The sequence below is a fragment of the Pelophylax lessonae genome, assembly GCF_965119305.1.
Source record: "Pelophylax lessonae genome assembly, chromosome: 4".
NCBI classification, from domain to species: domain Eukaryota; kingdom Metazoa; phylum Chordata; class Amphibia; order Anura; family Ranidae; genus Pelophylax; species Pelophylax lessonae.
This window is the reverse complement of record NC_138771.1, coordinates 266,937,513-266,943,512: the sequence shown is the minus strand read 5'-3', so window position 1 is coordinate 266,943,512 and position 6,000 is coordinate 266,937,513.

The window sequence follows — 6,000 nt, the reverse complement described above, 5'->3', positions numbered from 1 at the left end:
TTGGTAATGTTGATTGGTATCGTAAAACACAGAAAGCATTGATGGGAAGGAAAGTTGGGAATTTGCAAGCATGCATCTTGAATGTCTACTGAAGCCAGAAATTCTCCTGGGGGAGAAAGACAATAACCAATCTATCAGTTTCCATGCTGAAGTTCTGAACCTGTACAAAAAGTTAAGTCTTTTGATCCTGAATTGGCTAGACACCTTCATTTAGTTTGGCAACTACTTTATAACATGTTTTGAGTAGAAGCCTTATAATTGTTCCTTTTTTGTAAAAGGGGTAATGAATCTGCTGAAGGACAGCAAGAAGAGCTGCCTGGCTTTGCAGGGAGAGAGCAAAGTTTGTAAGCATGCAGCGAGAAGGACACCAAACTGTAGTTTTGTAGCCCCTGGAAATGACACTCTGGACCCAGATGTCTGAGATCTCTGACAGGTTGGGGGCACCCCATCACTGGGAAGAGAGCTTGGTTGTGGCTGGTTTGAAGGACCACATGTGTAGAAGACCTCTTTGCAGAAGCACAAGTCTTCTTTTTCTGGGGGAGGAGAGTAAACTTACCCCCTGTGATCTCCCTGATATCCAAGGAGGGGAAAAACAGGCAGTTAACTTCAAGGGGCAGCTATTCAAGGAGTTTCTTATATGGGTTTCTGCTAACCAGCATTTAGAATTGAAAATGTTTTTATTGTGTCAACATTCAAAATATGTAATCAAGACAAGTAATTTAACCACTTTACAACCAGTGACGTAGACCTACGTTGGCTGGCTTTGCGTGGTTATACCGGGGAGACACCTCTAGCTAGAGGCATCATCCCGGTACCGTTTTTTAGAGTCGGCGGTCGTCTTTCCAGCGGTAATGACGGATGCTACCCTGGCGAGCGGGAGGGGACACCCCCCCCCCTCCCGCCGCCTTCCGCGGCTCTGCCCGGGTCTCCCGTCCCTCACACGTCCGGGTTACTCGGCTGCAAAAGGCGGCAGTTTCAAAAAGTGTATGTATTCAAAAATGCAGTTTTCTGCGTTTTGAATACATGGAAGTGTAGTGGAGGGGTCTAGGGTCTTTTAGACCCTCGATCCCTCCATAAAGAGTACCTGTCACTGCATATTGCTGTCACAAGGGATGTTTACATTGCTTGTGGCAGCAATAAAAGTGATCCGATTTTTTTTTTTTTTAAAAACCTGTGCTAAAATTAAAAAAAAACAATAAAATAAATAGGAAAAAAAAAATGTAGCCGCCCCCGTCGCCGTTAGCTCGTGCACGAAAGAAAACGTATATGGAAGTCGCGCCGCAAATTAAATCGCTGTTCAAACCACACATGTGAGGTATCTCCGCAATCGCCAGAGCATGAGCAATAATTTAAAAAAAAAAAGAGCCACACTCTAACTCTAAACTGGTACCCGTTAAAAAAATTTAAAGCGTCGCCTATGGAGATTTTTATTGACCATAGTTTGTCGCTATTCCGCGGGTGTGCGCAATTTTAAACTGTATCATGTTGGGTACCTATTTACTCAGCGTGACATCATCTTTCACAATATACAAAAAAAAAAAATGGGCTAACTTTACTGTTTAGTTTTTTTTAAATGCAGTGGAATGTGATTTTTCATAATTTTTCCAAAAAAATGTTGTTTGAAAGACTGCTGCGCAAATACCGCGTGACAAAAATATTGCAATGACTGCCATTTTATTCTCGAGAGTCTTTTCTAAAAAAATTATATATTATATATAATGTTTGGGGGGTTCTGAGTAGTTTTCTAGCAAAAATTACTGATTTTAACGTGTAAACAAAAAGTGTCAAAAATAGGTTGTCTTAAAGTGGTTAAAGCGGAGTTCCACCCTGGAATTTTTTTTTTTTAAAAAAAATACCCCCGGGACAGTCAGGGCTCGTGCATTCCACAATGGCTAGCCTCTGATCTGTCCCGGGTTGCACTTACCTGTTAGGACAAATACTTACCTTGAAAACGTCTTGTCCAGCGCTGCCATCTCAGATGTGGGCAGCTTGAAGCCAGCAAGATCCTCTTCGGTGTCCTCTTCCGCCTTCTTCGGTCCCTCGATGCCCTGCGCCGGCCCCGCCGTCACTTCCGGTGCGCGCGCGTCATCCCTCCACAGCTTCTGGGCATGCCCAGAAGCTGTTTAGAAGGGGATGACGCGCGCGCCTCGGGACTGACGTCGGGGCCGGTGCAGGCGCAATGATTCCTGGGAGCTATGACGTTCAGCTCCCAGGAATCATTGCAGAGCCAGGAAGTGACGACGGGCCGCGGCCGAGGAAGGAGGAAGAAGGAAGTAAGGTAAGTATATTTTCTTCGCTACGAGGTAAGTAAAAAAAAAATGCGATTATCCATTTCTTTTTCAGGTGACCCGGAGTGAGAAGATGGAGGTAAGTATAAAATTAGGGTGGAACTCCACTTTAAGTAAAAACAGCAAGTCAGCTCAACGGCTATTGCCCATAGCATGACATATGCAGACTAATAGTATATCATAGAAACTGTAGTGTAGAGAAACCAGGTTGAATAAAAACATTTTGATACAGTCCATCCTGCAAGTGGCAAAAGAACCAAGGCATATAAATGAAAGGCATATAAATCAAAAATATAGCATGGACCATTATCTAAATCAGCAAAGTGGTCAATGTACAATCAACCTGGTATGACTTTAATACACCAAATAAACTTTGTCATGTTGTACTAAAAATAAAACGAAAAGAAAAAAGAAAATGGAAAGAAGACAAGAAGACAAGAAGAGAAAAACCATAAGGGAGCAGAGGAAGAAGGAAGGGGAAAGAAAGAGGGGGAGGGGTAGAGTAGGAATGGGAGGGGAGCTGGAATGATACTCTGGGAACGCTAAATTTAGTAGGATCTGTGGAATCAAGAGAGGTGCCACAATAATTATTATATAACTTAAAGAATGGGAGAACTAATAGGAGAGATATCAGGGAGAACAATGTCTTAAACCCACACCACAGGAAATCTGAAATCAAGGGTTGAGAGCATAGCTGCGAGTGTATCAGAGGAAGAAAAGCTAGTCCAAAAATACCACAAGACCTTGTACTTGTCGAAAGTGTCATTATCAAGGGCCAACATCTCTATTCGCATTATGTCTGACCAGTATTTAAAGTGTTACTAAACCTTGGAACCTGCACTCACTATATCTGGGCCCAGTACATAGAACATGGACATGCAATTATTTTAGTAAATATAAACTGCTAAATACCTTTTCTCATCGTCAGTATATAGCAGTCTTACGCCTTCTATCAGTTCCTGGTAAAGCTTGTAGGAGAAGTTTTCATACTGCACTGGCTGTGCTATCAGAATACAAAACCCCTGACCCTCTATCTGGACAGTGCTAATTGGCCCTGTGCCAATCACATGCACTCTACCAAGAAAAAAATAAAAACTCTCTAGCAAAACACCAAGCTGAGCATTTTCAGCCTGACTCCAGTAACTCTGTCTTATCTGGACACATTATGGGGACAATGCAAGAAGAGGAAGATCTGTACATACCGGATCAAACAGCCTTTTTACACAATGCATAGGATTAATCCCTTAGGTTCCACAGTGAGTATAACAAGCATGCTTTACTGCATATACAGACTGATTATACTGTTGTGGGTTTAGTAATACTTTAAGTAAAAGGATCCTGAACATGTGGATAATTCTTTGATCTTAAGTATGTAGTGTAAACTATAGCCAATGGCGTGTGGCTTGCAGTTTCTCACCTTTCCAAATATTGCTTTGCTATGTTGTAGCCAAACAGGACATACACTGACATGAAAGCAGGAGTAAAATAAATGCTATCATTTGTATCAGTGGAAGTAAAATAAGGGCCATCAATGGTGTCAGCCGGATAAAAAAGCCCCATCATTGGTGTCACTGGAAAAAATATAAGCCCTATTGTGGGTCTCAGGCTCCATGGATAACAGAAAAGGCCTTTAGGTATATTATTTTCAATAAACATATTTTTACAAATGGCACTGTGCATTTTAAACTACTGGGGCCCCTTGTCTGCATGGGTCAGTTTATGTAAATGGTGAACTTAGACTTTAAGTCAGCAATCCTCACAAAGCCTTTGATAGCCCAGCAATGGAGTTGTTCTACGTTAAAATATATGTGAAGGCCCACCAAAAAAAGCACAGTGGAATAAACATGAAACCTGTTCATTGTTTTAGTTATTTTTATTACAAATGTTATTCAGCTTTAACCTGAACATCATGAATAACAATTTCTATATACAATTTCTATCTACATTCATTTTAACCGCTTGCCGACCGCCGCACGACTATTTACTGCGGCAGTCAGCCCCGTACAGGCAAACCGACGTAGGGCTAAGTCGCTCGCTTACGAGCCTCTAGGGGGCCAGCACGCGCCGCCGGAGGCGCGCTTACGCCCCCGCTCTTTCACTAACATCCCCGCGCGAGTGACCGGTGGCTCCAATGTACCCCGGTCACTCGCGATCTCCCGCTGAAGAGGGAGAAAGGCAGGCGGCTAATGTAAACAAAGCCGCCTGTCATTCTCCCTGATGTAACTGCAGAGATCATACGATCCTGCTATGTAGGATCGTATGTCTCTGTGGTTACATCACAAGCCATGCCCCCCAGTTAGAAACACGCCCCTAGGGATACATTTAACCCACTGATCGCTAATAAAGTTAACCCCTTCCCTGCCAGTGTCATTTTTACAGTAACAGTGCATATTTATAGCACTGCTTACTGTAGTAATGTCACTGGTACTCACATAAGTGTCAAAAATGTCAGTCAAGGGTCCGATCTGTCTGCCGCAATGTCGCAGTCCCGCAAAAAAAAATCGCAGATCGCTCCCATTACTAGTAAAAAAAAAACAATAAAAATGACATAAATCTTTCCCGTAGTTAGTAGATGCAATAACTTTTGCGCAAACCAATCAAAATACGCTTATTGCGATTTTTTTTACCAAACATATGTAGCAGAAAACAAATTGGCCTAAAATGTTAAAAAAATTTGATTTTTACATTTTTTTGGGGAATTTCATATAAAAAAAATGTGAAAAATGTTATTTTTCCAAAATTGTCGCTACTTTTTTGTTTATAGCGTAAAAAGTAAAAGTTGCACAGGTGATCAAATACCACCAAAAGAAAGCTCTGTTTGTGGTAAAAAAAGGACGTCGATTTCATTTGGGTACAGCGCCGCACGACTGCGCAATTGTCTGTTAAAATCATACAGTGCCGAATCGCAAAATAGGCCCTGGTCTTTGAGCAGGAAAATCCTCCGGGGCTTAAGTGGTTAAGCAGTACTGAAAAGCCTAAAAACAGGAGAGTGATACACGTATATGTATTTGTTTTATCCCCTGTGTAATCTCCAACTGGAGACTTTTATTATTAATCTACAGCTGCCAGATAACAACTAGAACATTTATGGATTAAAATTCCCTTGCTGATGTTCAAGAATTTTTTTTTTCATTTCAAGGCTCCGTTTTCATTTTAGAATACAGTATATGTTAATTTTATAATAATATAAATTCACCACCTTCCACAAATGGTCTATGGTTTGTTTGTTCAGAACGTTAGAAATGGCTGTGAACGCTACAATGAAAATCTTGACTCAAGTTGTAAAGGTAAAACATGTACTGCACTAGGACAAACTATATCTGGTTATATTGAAAGTTCTGAATTACTTTGTTCTAATTAATTATCCTTTATATTGGAGCTAATGTTGGGTGTTAGCAATATTGAATTATCATCTGTGTTTGCAGTTACATTTGGTTTTTCTAAACCAAATGGCACAAAAGCAAAACTAGTGTCTTTCTTTTGAAGAATATGTAAACCCAACATTTCATATTCCTGATATGTGCCTGTTGTACCATGTACTTGTAGGAAAAAGTATCCTGTTCTCTTTGTATTGCTTCCTTTGTGTGAAATCCTTGGTGTTCCTGCCAGTCCTTCTGCTTTCCTATTAAAAAATGACCACACTAAGCAGGAGAGCACACCACGGTCAGTTCAATAGCTATGCTGGGCTCTTCTCCAATGATCAGACTTGTAC